Source organism: Dendrobates tinctorius, unplaced genomic scaffold (genome assembly GCF_039654945.1).
Source record: "Dendrobates tinctorius isolate UK_male_01 unplaced genomic scaffold, ASM3965494v1 ptg000093l, whole genome shotgun sequence".
NCBI lineage: Eukaryota > Metazoa > Chordata > Amphibia > Anura > Dendrobatidae > Dendrobates > Dendrobates tinctorius.
In genome coordinates, this window is record NW_027361761.1 from 26,302,305 (window position 1) to 26,315,586 (window position 13,282).

Genomic DNA, 13,282 nt, shown 5'->3' on the forward strand with positions numbered 1-13,282 from the left:
CTGCGGAATGGAATTCCGGAACTCTCGCGGTAATTTCCACGAGAGTTCCGCTACGTGTGAGCCCAGACTAAAAAGTGACAGAACTGTTTTTTTTTTTTTTCATCTTTAGGAAAAAAAAAAGTTAAGTAGTTATAAGTAGTTATACCCGAAATTACTGCTGCAGGCAAATACAACTCATCCAGAAATAACAGTCCCCTCATACATGTACACAGTGGCGGATTATAATGAGGTCAATTTGGGCAGTTGCCCCGGGCCCAGTGGGGTTAAGGGGCCCACAGCCCAGGCCAGTAAATTGCCCCATTATAATCCGCCACCGTGCAGGGCCGGATTATAGGCAGGGCAGGCGGGGCTTCAGCCCCGGGGCCCCCACCACAAGAGCTTCTAAGGGGGCCACCACCACATTCCTGCTGGCTGCTGCAATGGCACTCCATCTTCTCCCCACCTAAAAGTGAGTGACCGTGGGGGCGGCATTATGTGCTCTGCTACCAGCAGCATCTACAAGTAGCGTGAACGCTGATGCTGCTGGTAGCGTGCAAAGGCTTGTGATGAGATCACAGGAGGGAAGGTGTCAGGGCCTGCGATCATGTGACCCCTGACTCCTCCCCTCCTGTGACCTCATCACAGGTCCTGTGCGCACAGCACAGAGCACTGAGAGCAGCCATGTATGTGGAGTGCGGCTCTGTGGGTGGAGGTAGGTGCTGGAGGCCCCATTATTCTCTATGTGGAGTGCGGCTCTGCGGGTGGAGGTCGGTGCCGGAGGCCCCATTATTCTCTATGTGGAGTGCGGCTCTGCGGGTGGAGGTCGGTGCTGGAGGCTCCATTATTCTCTATGTGGAGTGTGGGTGGAGGTCGGTGCTGGAGGCCCCATTATTCTCTATGTGGAGTGCGGGTGGAGGTCGGTGCTGGAGGCCCCATTATTCTCTGTGGAGTGCGGCTCTGCGGGTGGAGGTCGGTGCTGGAGGCTCCATTCTCTATGTAGAGTGTGGCTCTGCGGGTGGAGGTCGGTGCTGGAGGCTCCATTATTCTCTATGTGGAGTGCGGCTCTGCGGGTGGAGGTCGGTGCTGGATGCTCCATTATTCTCTATGTGGAGTGCGGCTCTGCGGGTGGAGGTCGGTGCTGGAGGCTCCATTATTCTCTATGTAGAGTGTGGCTCTGCGGGTGGAGGTCGGTGCTGGAGGCTCCATTATTCTCTATGTGGAGTGCGGCTCTGCGGGTGGAGGTCGGTGCTGGATGCTCCATTATTCTCTATGTGGAGTGCGGCTCTGCGGGTGGAGGTCGGTGCTGGAGGCTCCATTATTCTCTATGTAGAGTGTGGCTCTGCGGGTGGAGGTCGGTGCTGGAGGCCCCATTATTCTCTATGTAGAGTGTGGCTCTACGATTCGTGACCCCCGTCACGTGACGAGGGGGGCCCACAGAGTCTGAACTGCCCCGGGCCCTGGCTACCCTTAATCCACCCCTGCATGTACATGCCAAAAAATGCTATGGCTCCTGGAATGACCATGACACAGAAAAAAAAAAATAAAAAGGAACGGTCTTTCTCCTGAAGCCCCAGAAAGGCTTTCAATTTTTTTTTTTTGGTTTTGTTTTTTTTTTGTTATACATACATACACACACACACACACACTTTATATTTATTTTTCATTTTGTTATCTAATTAGATGAGCCTCGTTAAATATGGGTAAACCTAAATAAAATGTTCTGGTGATGTGAGGTCATCCCATTAGTGAGGTCTGGAACACATTTAAGATCTCTAATCACAACTGATTCTCAGACTACGCGGCTCTGGGAAGATTTATGGTTTTATAATGGAATTTTAACTTTCTAAAAAATTTTAACATTTATGAAAAATATAGCAAACATTCCTGAAGGCAATAAACTCATTAAGTGTAGTAATATTTTATGGAATAATTCATATAAAATTACTAACTCACACTTTTGACGGTGGGGTTACCTGTCCTCTTCTCAGTAGCCGTGAACACCTTGCTGTAGGTTCCTCTGCCCAGAGTCTTCAAAAACTGGTAATTCTTCTCTCTAGTTTGAGTGACCACAAATGTTTGAGTTACTTCCATTGTATTTTATGACAAAAAAAAATTCAGTTCGGTCTCCTCAAGTAGATTCTGATCAGATGGATCAATGAGTTCTGCAATCACACATGTTGCAGTTGCTCCTCTAGACGTTGAGTGCAAAGACCTTGTAGTAAAGATTCTCGTCACAAATAACTGCAATGATCCAATAGTCTTAGGCTAGTTTCACATTAGCGTTTTTTTGCGCAGCGCATCATGCGCATAAAAAACGCAAAGAAAAACGCAAAACAAACATCATGCGCACGCTGATGCGTCAAAAAAACGCAGCGTTGCTTGCGTTTTACATGCGTTTTTGCATGCGTTTGCGTTTTTTTATGCACATGCGTTTTTAGGTGTGACATTTTTTCCATTGTCTAGAGAACATTCTAGGCTTGTTTCACTCAAAAACGCATGCGCAAAAAACCGCAACCGTGCGCAAGACCATGCGCACGCATGCATTCCCATAGACTTCAATGTGTTGTTTTTGCGCATTCCGTGAGCAAGCATGCGCATACGTTTTTTTGCCGAGACAGGGCGCACCAAAAAATGCAACATGTTGCGTCTGGCGCGCCTGGCGCAAAAGACAAAAAAAGCATGCGCACGAAAATGCAAGTGTGCGCAAGACCATGCGCACGTCATGTTAGACATAGGTCATGCGCATGGGTGCGCACGATGTGCTGCGCACAAAAGCGCAAATGTGAAACCAGCCTTATAAGGACACTATGGCCAAGAGATGGTTGTTCCTCCAACTTCCATAGACAGAGTAATGGACGCTTTAATTATATGGAAATTGTCACATCTCCATCAAAATCTACTCCTGCGACTTCTGCTACTGCTGTATTCATGCTACAGGTGGCACTAGTGATAAAGAAGATGTCATAACCAGAAGCTCTGGATGCACAAGTTCTGTCTGGTCACTATGATTACAGTGGCTGGGACCTCTAGTTCCATCTAGTCTGGCAGTAAGGGTGTGTGTGCTGTCCAGGTGAAGTTCAGCTCTCTACTCCAGCCAATTGGAGAACACCACACCCTACTTAGGCTTCAAGTGTGCTACTGCAAGCTGTCAGATAGTTTGTTATTTCCTTGAATGTGGTTGCTCCTGTTTGGGTTAGTATAGTCTGGGCTTGACCTAGGCTTGTTTGCTGACTATTCTTACAGTTTGTGATTTTTATCCATTACATGACCTCTTGGCTCTGACTTAGCTTGGCAACCATTCCTATATCTGGATGGCAGCCCTTTCATAGCAGCATTCCACTGGGTCCTATTGTAAAACTACATCCCTGAACAGGGGTTAAAGGGTATTGGGATTTCTCTGGCATTTGCCACATGAAGGGCCTTGGGTCAAGTCTGTCCGAAGCAACCTTGCAGACTGTGGCTTCAGACAGACTTCATGCTCTAGCTGGTCCAAACAAACCACGGCACGCCTCTATACAGTGGTAGATTAAGTGCAAACCCTGGCTCACTTTGTCCAAAGTGTGGCAGAGTGCATTTAGTATCAGGAATCTGTCCAAGCCATTGTAGCACTCACCATGATTTACCCATGCTAAACCTTCTGACTGATTTTCAGGCTGCCATAAGGTGTGGTTTTTTTTTTTTTTTTCTCTTTTTAAGGAAAGTTGTTACCGGCGTTCCTTTGTGTGACTGCAGACTGGGAAGCAGTGCTGACTCTGGACCTTCTAAGACTTATGCACCTATTACCCTTACTGAGGAACCCATGCAGCTTGGGGTAACTCACTACTACCAACTTCAAGGGATGAAGCAACCAAGGTGGTTTATGGTAATCAATGTGGAGGGTCTGAGGTCTTCCTGCTCAAGACAACCGCCAACAGTAAAACGTCAGCATCTGGGTGGGCCCAAGGATGCCCACTTAGGTGCACAGGTATTTCCTTTATGATTCTGCAAAATTGTTACCTATTTCTACCTCATCTGGAAAAATCTGTGTTGCTTAAGACTTTTAGCAATTGCAATTCTGCAGGAAATTTTGTTTTTGCCAAGGTAGCAGAGGCTCTTGGTTTACAATTGTAAAAAACTGTGTTCTTATAAAAATCACTGCTATTGATGATACACCTCTCACCTATGGTGTGGTGAAGTAAATCGCTAAGGTGTTCCTACTGTTGGTATATGATTTAGGTCTGTGTGTATAGATTGTCCCAGAGACCTGCTGCCTTACGCCCATCTCCCCCAAAGGTAAAACTCAGTGTTTCTTGTTCAGAAATCCAGGCCAAAAGATTATATCAGTCTACAAAAAGGTTCATCAGACTGTCCACGTCACCAGTAGGCACAGGTTTATCTTATTTTTTTTTATAAAGATGGTGGTTTCAGACCTTGTACTACCTATTAGGACCTTAACTCAAATACTGTAAAGAATCAGTGTCCTCTGCCACTCATCCCTGATCCCTACAACCAGCTGCTGCAAGTCCATTGGTTTACCAAACTTGAACTCAACGGTGAGTATATGCTGATCAGACAAGGAGATGAGTAGAAGACAGCATTTAACACATCAGCTTGCTATGAGTATCTTGTGATGCCTTTTAGGCTAAGTAAAGTCAACTGTCGTTCAAAATTTTTGCAACATATTCATAGATTATCAGTTGTGAGGGTGCTTGTCTGTTTGGGTGACATCTTGATTTATTCACATATCTGACATGTATGTATTGTACTCCCAAGACTTTTTTTATTTGCTAAACTTGAAAAATGTGGGGGGGTTTTGTGTTGAAGTAAATTTCCTAGCAGATATTTTCTGTTAAAGGCTTCCACATGGATTCCTCAAAGGTCCAACCCATTAAGGAGTGGGTTCAATCCAAGTCTTTGATAACTTTGCAGTAGTTTATTTAATTTGAAAACTATTATTACAAACTTAAATTTTCCATGATTGTCAAACCATTTGCTGATTTCACTGAGAAGGATGCAGATATGGTTAATTAGAAGCTTGAGGTAATTCGTGCCTTCTGACTTAAAAGAAACCTTTTTTTCTTTTTGTCTGATCCAATATTCGTTAAGGCTGCTCTTGAGTGTTTTTTATTGTGAAGGTTGATGCCTCTCAAGTTGGAGTAGTGTTATCGCAAGGTACCCCATATATCACTCAAATTTGTCCTTGTACCTTCTCTTCAAAAATTTTCATCTGCAGAAAGGAATTATGACATCAGTAATTGTGACTTGTTGGCAATTAAGTGGGCCTTCGAGGAATCTTGCCAGTTGCTTAAAGGTGAGGAGCATAAAATTGCTTAGCATGGACCACAAAAATAACTGACTTGGAATCTGCAGAGATTCAACCCTAGGCAAGCTAGATAGGACTTGTTCTTTTCTAGATTTGTTTTTTGTCATGATGTTTAGAACTGGTACTAAGAACACACAACCTGATGCACTCTTCCAGAGTTTGTCCTTCCCAGACTGAGAACTCTGAACCAGTTCCTACTCTAGCTGAGGGTATAGTTGTGCCATCTGCTTCTTTAGATCTTTAGCCCCTAACACTACTCATTACAAAACAAGAAAACATGTGTTCCTCCTCCATTTTCACCTATGTATTCATCAGGAGTCTCATGATTCTGTGCTTGCTGGTCACCCTGGTATAAACAATAACATCCAATACGTAATAAGAAATTTTTGGTGGCCAACAATAGCTAAAGACTGTAAGGAATATGTGCTTGCTTGTGAAAATTGTCCCTGAGAGTAGAACCCTCCCCAAAAAAGAGAACCAACAAAACAAGTATAGCTGGTTTCCTCCAGCCCCTATCCATCCCTAGGAGTCCTTGAACCCATCTATCCGTGGACTTCCTTACTGACCTCCCACCCTCAGAGTAAGATTATTATCTGGGGGATGCAAAGCTGGTTCAATAAATTTTGTCCCTCTTTGTAGGGACAAAACCCTAAGGCCTGTTTCACACGTCAGGGTTTTTTTTTTTTTTTTTTTGTCGCAGTTAAAATCTGCCAAAATGGCAGAAAGCGGATCCGTTGCTAACTGATGTGAATGGATGCCACCGGACCGTTTTTTGACGAGAGAGAGAATTGTTTTTTTTTTTTTTTTCAGGCGCCAGAACAGACTTTAGGGTTAAATTTCAGGCTGAGTGAACTTTCGGGCATGCGCAGTGTGAAGTGCGGATCCTGCCGCCCGAAAAAACGTTACATGCTCCGTTCGGGCATGTCGGCGGACGGCAAAATTTTGGCGGATCCGCACAAAAAGGATCCAACGGATGGCCGTCCATCACGATCTGCCGGTAATGCAACTCAATGGGAAAAAAATGGCAGATCCGTGTGTGTTTTTTTTTTTTTTTTTTTTGTTTTTTTTTTTGCAAAATGGTGGATCTTGACTGATGGACTAAAACTGAAACAGGCCTAAAATCATGCTTGCTTGGTTTTCTGGAAAATATACAGTAGTTTCTGTCCTAGGACTCACTTTATTTCCATATCTTGATGGGAGTTCTGTAAAACATCAACACTAGTTCCCTGTTCTGCCTACCACCCAGAGACCAATGGTCAAACAGAATGTACTAATCAAACGCTGGAGAAATATCTTCATTATGTGCCTGATCATTAGTCTGGGTAGAACATCTGCCATTGGCTAATTTTGCTATTGGTAATCAATAACATTAATCCACTTTTCTGTAATATTGGATTGCATCCTTGTTTTAGTTCTGTTTCAACTACTGTAATGGGTACTCCAGAGGTTGAAAAATCTGAGGTTAAATTAAAGGTGATCTGGTCTGAAGTTCGAGAACTTGAGGGTGCAGGGTGGTCAACCTCAGCTGCTAATAAGAAACGTTCTTGAGGCCCATGCTTTGGAAAAAGAGAAGGTATGGTTGTCCATGAAAAATAGCTTAAAATTTCTTCTTCCAAGCTGGGTCCCATATTTATTGGTCCTTATGAGATAATCGAGGGCCTTAAAGGGGTTGTCCACTACTTTAAATTAACTCCCCAATGTATCCCCCCGGGGCCCCTAATGAATTTTGTAAATGCCTTATGTTGCCTATCCTGCATGTGAGCGGCGCTATATGTGGCCGCTCACAGGCAGGACGTGACCCAGCTCTGACATCACGTCAAGTGAGGCGTGACTCAGCACTGTCTCGGCAGTTGCTGCTGGGTTGTGGGCGGGGTTACCCCAAGTCACACCCAGCATCCACCACACATTTTCTCAATGAATGGTCGCGCAGTGGATGCCGGGGTGTGATGTGGGGAGATAACCCTGCCCGCAGCCAGTGCAAAAGGAGGAAGAGGGACCCCTGGCTGCTGCTAGCACTTGACAGAATGTCAGTGGATGCAAGAGTCGGCAGCAGGCGGGGTTCACGTGCAGCCTGTGAGCAGGCAGCGATAGCGCTGCTCACAGGCAGTGTAGGCAACATGAGGTATTAAAAAAAAAATAAAATAAAAAAATCATTAGGATCTTCAGGGGGATACATTGTGGGCTTACTTTGAAGTAGTGGACTACCCCTTTAACACTGCAGCTTTCTGCATGAAACCTCCTTCTCTTAAGATGGACAATGTACAGAATGTCTGCAGTCCCTCTATAAGCCATATGAAAAGAATTTAGAGTGAGGTGCAGAGAAACTTGGATTCTCAGACAGTAAGTGTCTATACAATATCACTAGCATTGAAGGCCTTACAGCCCAGAAGAGATCCTGAGCACTGGAAAATATCCACTCCAGAAATCTCATCTAGAAGTTTTATCCTCAGTTTCCTAATAAGCCTTGTACGAGGTGTCCAGAGGTCCCTCATAATCACATGTCACATCTCCACCAGAATCTGCTCCTGCACTTTACAGGCTGTCCAGCCGCAAAGGTTAAAGTGGTTGGGACCTGTCGTGCCATCTAATCTGTGCATTGTCCAGCTGAAGTTACCAGCTCCCTACTTCTGGCAGTTGGAGAGCATCACTCTCTACTTGGGCTTCAAACTTGCTGCTGGAAGCTGCCAGATAGTTCAGTGTTTTCTTGACTGTGTCTTCTGCTCAGTTTTGGGTTAGTATAGTTCTGCTTTGACCCCTGGCTTGTTTCTGGCTTTTCCTATGGATCTTGATTTTGTCCTTGATGTGACCTCTCTGCTCTGACCCTACTAGGCAGCCATTCCTAACACTGGACGGCAGCCCTTCAATGGTAGCACTCCACTGGGTCCTATTGTAAAACCAGATCCCTGTACAGGGGTTAAAGGGTATTGGGATTTCTCTGGAGTCTGCCAGACGGAGTGGCTTGTCAAGTCTGTCCAAGGCAGCTTTGAGCCTGTGGCCTCAAGCAGACGTTACAGAAATGAAGATCTCACCTAAAACACAAGTCTATTGTGAGTGGAAAGTACATGAACAGCTCAATGTCTTAGAGGAGGCCATACTTGGTTTATACCAGTATCTAATATTTGACTTAATTTGGTTTCATAAAGTTGGAAGGGACCGCCAGAATTATTGTATCCAACCCACTGCTTAATGCAGGACTCAATTCACTAAACTATCTCTGCAGCCTCTGTTCGAAGGCTTTCATTGAAGGAGAATGCACCAACTCTCAAGGCAGCTACTCATTAATCATGGTCACATTTTCTTTTTTTTTTTTAAATATCTTAATCTTCTACTTTTCTGTTTCATTCCTTTGCTTCTTGTGTTTCTGTGTACAAAGGGTAAACGGTTCATCCTTATTCTCATAACATCCCCTCAAATATTTGTAGACAATAGTGATGAGTGAATGTGCTTGTGCTTGGATAAGGTGCAAGCTGAGTTTCTTCAATGTGCTTGAATAACATATTGGAGTCCCAATGCCTGCATTTCTTGCTGTTAATCCACACGCGTGCAACTGTCGAACAGCCGTGAGACATGCCGGCTCAGGGATTCGAAGCTATTATTTGAGCATGCCAAAGACTGACAGCAGTTTAGCATATTAGGATAACATTTACATTCCTCAACCAAGGATCTGCAAAAACTCTAGTCCATGCCCACATGTCCCACCTTGACTACTGCAAACTTCTGGCTCTGTGGCCTCCTCTAACACTCTCGCACCTCTCCAATCTATTCTAAACTCTGTTGCCTGACTAACACACCTGTCCCCCAGTCTCTCCCCTCTATCAATCCCTGCACTGGCTCCCCATTACCCAAAGGTTCCAGTTTAAAACCCTAACAATGGCATACAAAGCCATCCACAAACTGTGTCCTCAGCTCCTGGTACTTACCTACACACAACCTCTGATCCTCACAAGATCTCCTTCTCTACTCCCCTCGTCTCCTCTCCCACAATTGCATATAAGATTTCTCCTGTGCATCACCCCAATTCTGGCATGCTCTACCACAACATTTCAGACTCTCGCCCACCATTGAAACCTTCAAAAAAGAACCTACCTCTTCCGACAAGCCTACAACCTACAGTAACCACCAATCGACCAAGCCACTGCATGACCAGCCCTTCCCCTACTCTATACTCGCCCATCCCTTGTAGATTTTTTTTTTTTTTTAAACACTTGTGCGAATGATCCTTTCTATTCCTTTGTAACAGTTGTGACTTGTAGTATTTAAGATTACTTTACTTGTTTTTATGTATACCCCTTTTCACATGTAAAGCTTCATGGAATAAATGGCACGAAAATAATAAATCTGAGCACATTCAAGCATCACTAGTAGATAGCTATTATGTCTTCTCTTAACCTTTTTTTTCAAGCTAAACTTTCCCAGATCCTTTAAACGGTCTTCATATGACATAATTTGCAGTCCTCTCACCATCCTTGTTCCTTTTCTCTGACCTTGCTTTAGTTCATCGATAGAATTTTTTTCTTTAAAATGTGGTGCCCGAATCTGGACATACTACATGAAATCTGACCAATGAGTAGTAGAGGGGAAGAATTACTTCACGTGATCTAAACTCTATGCTTCTCTTAATACATCCTAGAACTGTTTACCATTTTTGCTGCTGCATCTCACTGACTCATGTGCAGTCTGTGATCTATTAGTATAACTAAGTCTTCTTTACACATGCTGTTACTTGGTTCTCTTCCTCCCATTCTGTAGATTACACTTTTGTTTTTCTTGCTGAGATGAAGCTTGCATTTCTCCCTGTTAAATACCATTCTATTAGTCACTGCCCATTGTTCAAGCTAATCTAGATCCTTCTGAATCCTTGTTCTTCTCTAGTGTTGGCTATCCCTCTTAGAGTTGCATCATCTGCTAATTACTTTCAGTTCCCTTATCTAGATTGTTTATTTGGGTGTCAAGACCTTGGGCTAAGAGCCCAAATGCTCTAAAGATAAAAGAATAGATAATTACTTGGCACCCTTTGTATTTAGCAAGTGGCACACAAGTTGTTAAAGTAATAATGAGGAGCAATTGGAAGTTTCTGGCACACCAGAGTATTTTTTGCCTCTGGTCAATTGACTCCTAATGCCCTTCTTCAACCCCCCCCAAAAACCTACCCCCAGGATGGGGTTGTAGGATGTTTATTAATGACATAATGGTCAAGTTACATACTACTCTTATTACTATGACTCTCAAATGAGTGTTTGCCCCCCACCCCGATTTATTACTTTAATATGACATAACTGATATGCATACAGAGGGGAAAGCCTCTTGTGCATAAACATCACACCAGATATATCACTAGGCATTCCAGCCTTGTGTTCCAATGTGCTGGATGCAATAAGCTGTCTGAATGGAAACGCCATACTGGAAGTGACATTCCCTACTGGTACAGGTATTACATGATGTGACACACTGGAAAGCATGGGGGTAGTGACATGGTATGCCAACATCAGAGCACGGGAGCTTGCTGCGTGTGTGCTCCAATGCTTGGTATGCACGTACATTCCAGAAGTGACTCGTGCATGTTGGCTATGCACTCCACCGCTGGAGCCCACTGAAAGTGACAACCTGACAAAAGATGATGAAAAACTGTATTTGGTTGATGCTTTTTTTGCAAAAAAATGTATACTAAGCCGCTATACCAAATGTCAAGGTATACCCATCAGAGCAGTCCCTATCTGATGTATTTAAAAACCTGATCATGTGTATAGTACCTATATGAACAGGATTCAGACAGGTGATGTCCGATGTGGACTCTGCAGTGAACAGCTTATATGTGCATGGCCCACAAGTAAGGGGTGGAAACCTCCCTAATCTTGTAAAAACAAGAAACCAATTAAATGCCAACACATGGGCCATGTACGCAGTGAACAAGTCTGTAGGACAGTGTTCACCCCACCAAAAGACTGAAACACAGAAAAACATAATAAAACATGTAAAAATACTGATGTAAACACACGATCAGGTTTGTTTTTCATCTTTTTACTAGCACTTGCTTTTTGACTTTTTTTACAAGAGTATTTTTACACATTTTACTGTTTCTGTTAGTCTTTTGGTGGTGTGAACACTGTCCTACAGACTTGTTCACTGTGTGCATGGCCCATGTGTTGGCAGTCCTTTGGAATTGACAGTGGTAGGGTAATGTGTAGCGGCAAACTGGTTCCTTCTCTGACACCCTGCTGTCTGGTGTCCTGTTTGCTTCTGACCCAAGTATGTGACTCTCTAGGCAATTGCTGGCTATGGAATAAGGTCTCTGGCCTGGATTGGATGTGGCAGTCACATATTCTGGTCAGAAACAACCAGGATGCGCAGATTAGTTGAGAATAAATTTTAAGTGCTAGTACAAACAGTAAAATAACAACTTTATTCTAGAAAACAATATAACTGTTCCTTTGCCCACACGTAAAACTAATAGAAACTTCAGAATTATTTCTCTTTTGGCCTCTGCAACATTGAAATAAAATGCAATAATGGGCGATCAAAACATCGTATCAATAAAAACATCAGCTAAAGTCACAAAATAAGCCCTCACCCAGCCCTAGATCCCAAAAATTGAAGACGTTATGGATCTTGCAAAAAATGGAGACTTTTTGCACTAAAAAAAAAACAAAAAAAACAAACTTTCATTTATGCTAGGTGAACATCGGGGTGTTCGCTAATCCAAACCTTGAAAGATTCAGTCATCTCTATTCTGGAATTCCCATCTGTAAAAGTAGAATAAAACCTTAGACACCTTTTTCTAATTAAGATGGATAGTCGCTGTAAACTTAGTAATTGTGGCGCTGATCTAGGATACTGATCCGCCAACTACAGCTCTATTGTCCTCACCAAACAGCCCATCCCAGAACACCAAAAGGGGAATGTAAGGAGATACACTGGACACCACTATACTAGGAAAATCAAATCTTTGAATAAATAACCCCATTCCTGACCAGACTTCAGGATATCTGTAACCAAAAACGGCAAATTCTATAGCTAAGTTTTCAAAATACTTAATACTTGTAAAATGCTGAAACCAGGCTCTATGAGAAAATGAAAAGATGCTGCGAGAGCCGCATCCAGGGTCAGAAGGGAATGGTCATCAGAATCTAGAAGGCCAGTTTCACACGTCAGTGGCTCCGGTACATGTAGTGACCGTTCTCACGTACCGGAGACACTGACACTCTAATGAATGTGTCTATGCAGACCGTGTGTCCGTGTGCAAAATACTCTGACATGTCTGTTTTTGTGCAACAGCACGGATCCATACAAGTCAATGGGTCCGTGTAAACACGTACCGCACACAGATGGCGTCCGTGTGCCATCCATGTGCATTTTAAGAAGTCATAGGGTTAACATTGAAACCAATTTTTTTTCAGCACACAGATAGTACATACGGATGGCCTACATATCCACACTGATAGCTCTGGTACCAGAATTATCTGGACATGTGAAAGCGCCCTAAGGGTGTGGGGTGTAAAGGTGATGGCTCTGTAGCTTCACAGGTAGACACACACTGGATTGACACTTCTAGATCATGGAGGACCTTTTTACAGATTTGTCCTTCCTCAATTTGAGAGCCTTTAAAAAAAAAAAAAATAAAAAAAAAAATAAATGCTAGACTGAAAATGAGCCTTATCCTGAGTGGTCTGTAAAGAGGTGATTCTCTGGTGTGCTAAAATAAATGTGCCATACTAAGTTTTTATCAAGTAGATGATGAGATGTTAAAGATCATTTCTATGCAACTGTCTCTACTGTGGTCAAAGGGTTCTCAGCTTGTCAACGTATCCGTAAGGGAAAATCTCATGTTACAGTTGTGTGATTTATAGAATATATGGCTCTATAGAAAGCACACAACTCACTGTGTATACATGAAATCTACAAAAAAAGTTCACTTGTCACCAAATAAGGGCTTGTAACTAGATGTGTTAGATTTGTATACGTTTTAAACTTCTTAAAATGGCAAAATGAAAGGTGAGATGAAAA

General features: G+C 43.3%; 1 long non-coding RNA gene across 2 annotated transcripts in view; it reads left to right on the top strand.

The window, feature by feature from the left end:
* Nucleotides 1–585: 585 nt before the first annotated feature.
* LOC141098622 (uncharacterized) overlaps nt 586–13,282 on the top strand; it is a 126,601-nt gene continuing 113,904 nt past the window's right edge. The window contains exons 1-2 of one of the 2 annotated variants that reach the window (XR_012234302.1): nt 586–691; nt 3,676–3,943. This is a non-coding gene — a long non-coding RNA (uncharacterized lncRNA). Of the gene's footprint in view, nt 692–3,042; nt 3,172–3,675; nt 3,944–13,282 lie in introns of those variants that run through there. The other variant, XR_012234303.1, reaches the window with a different exon arrangement.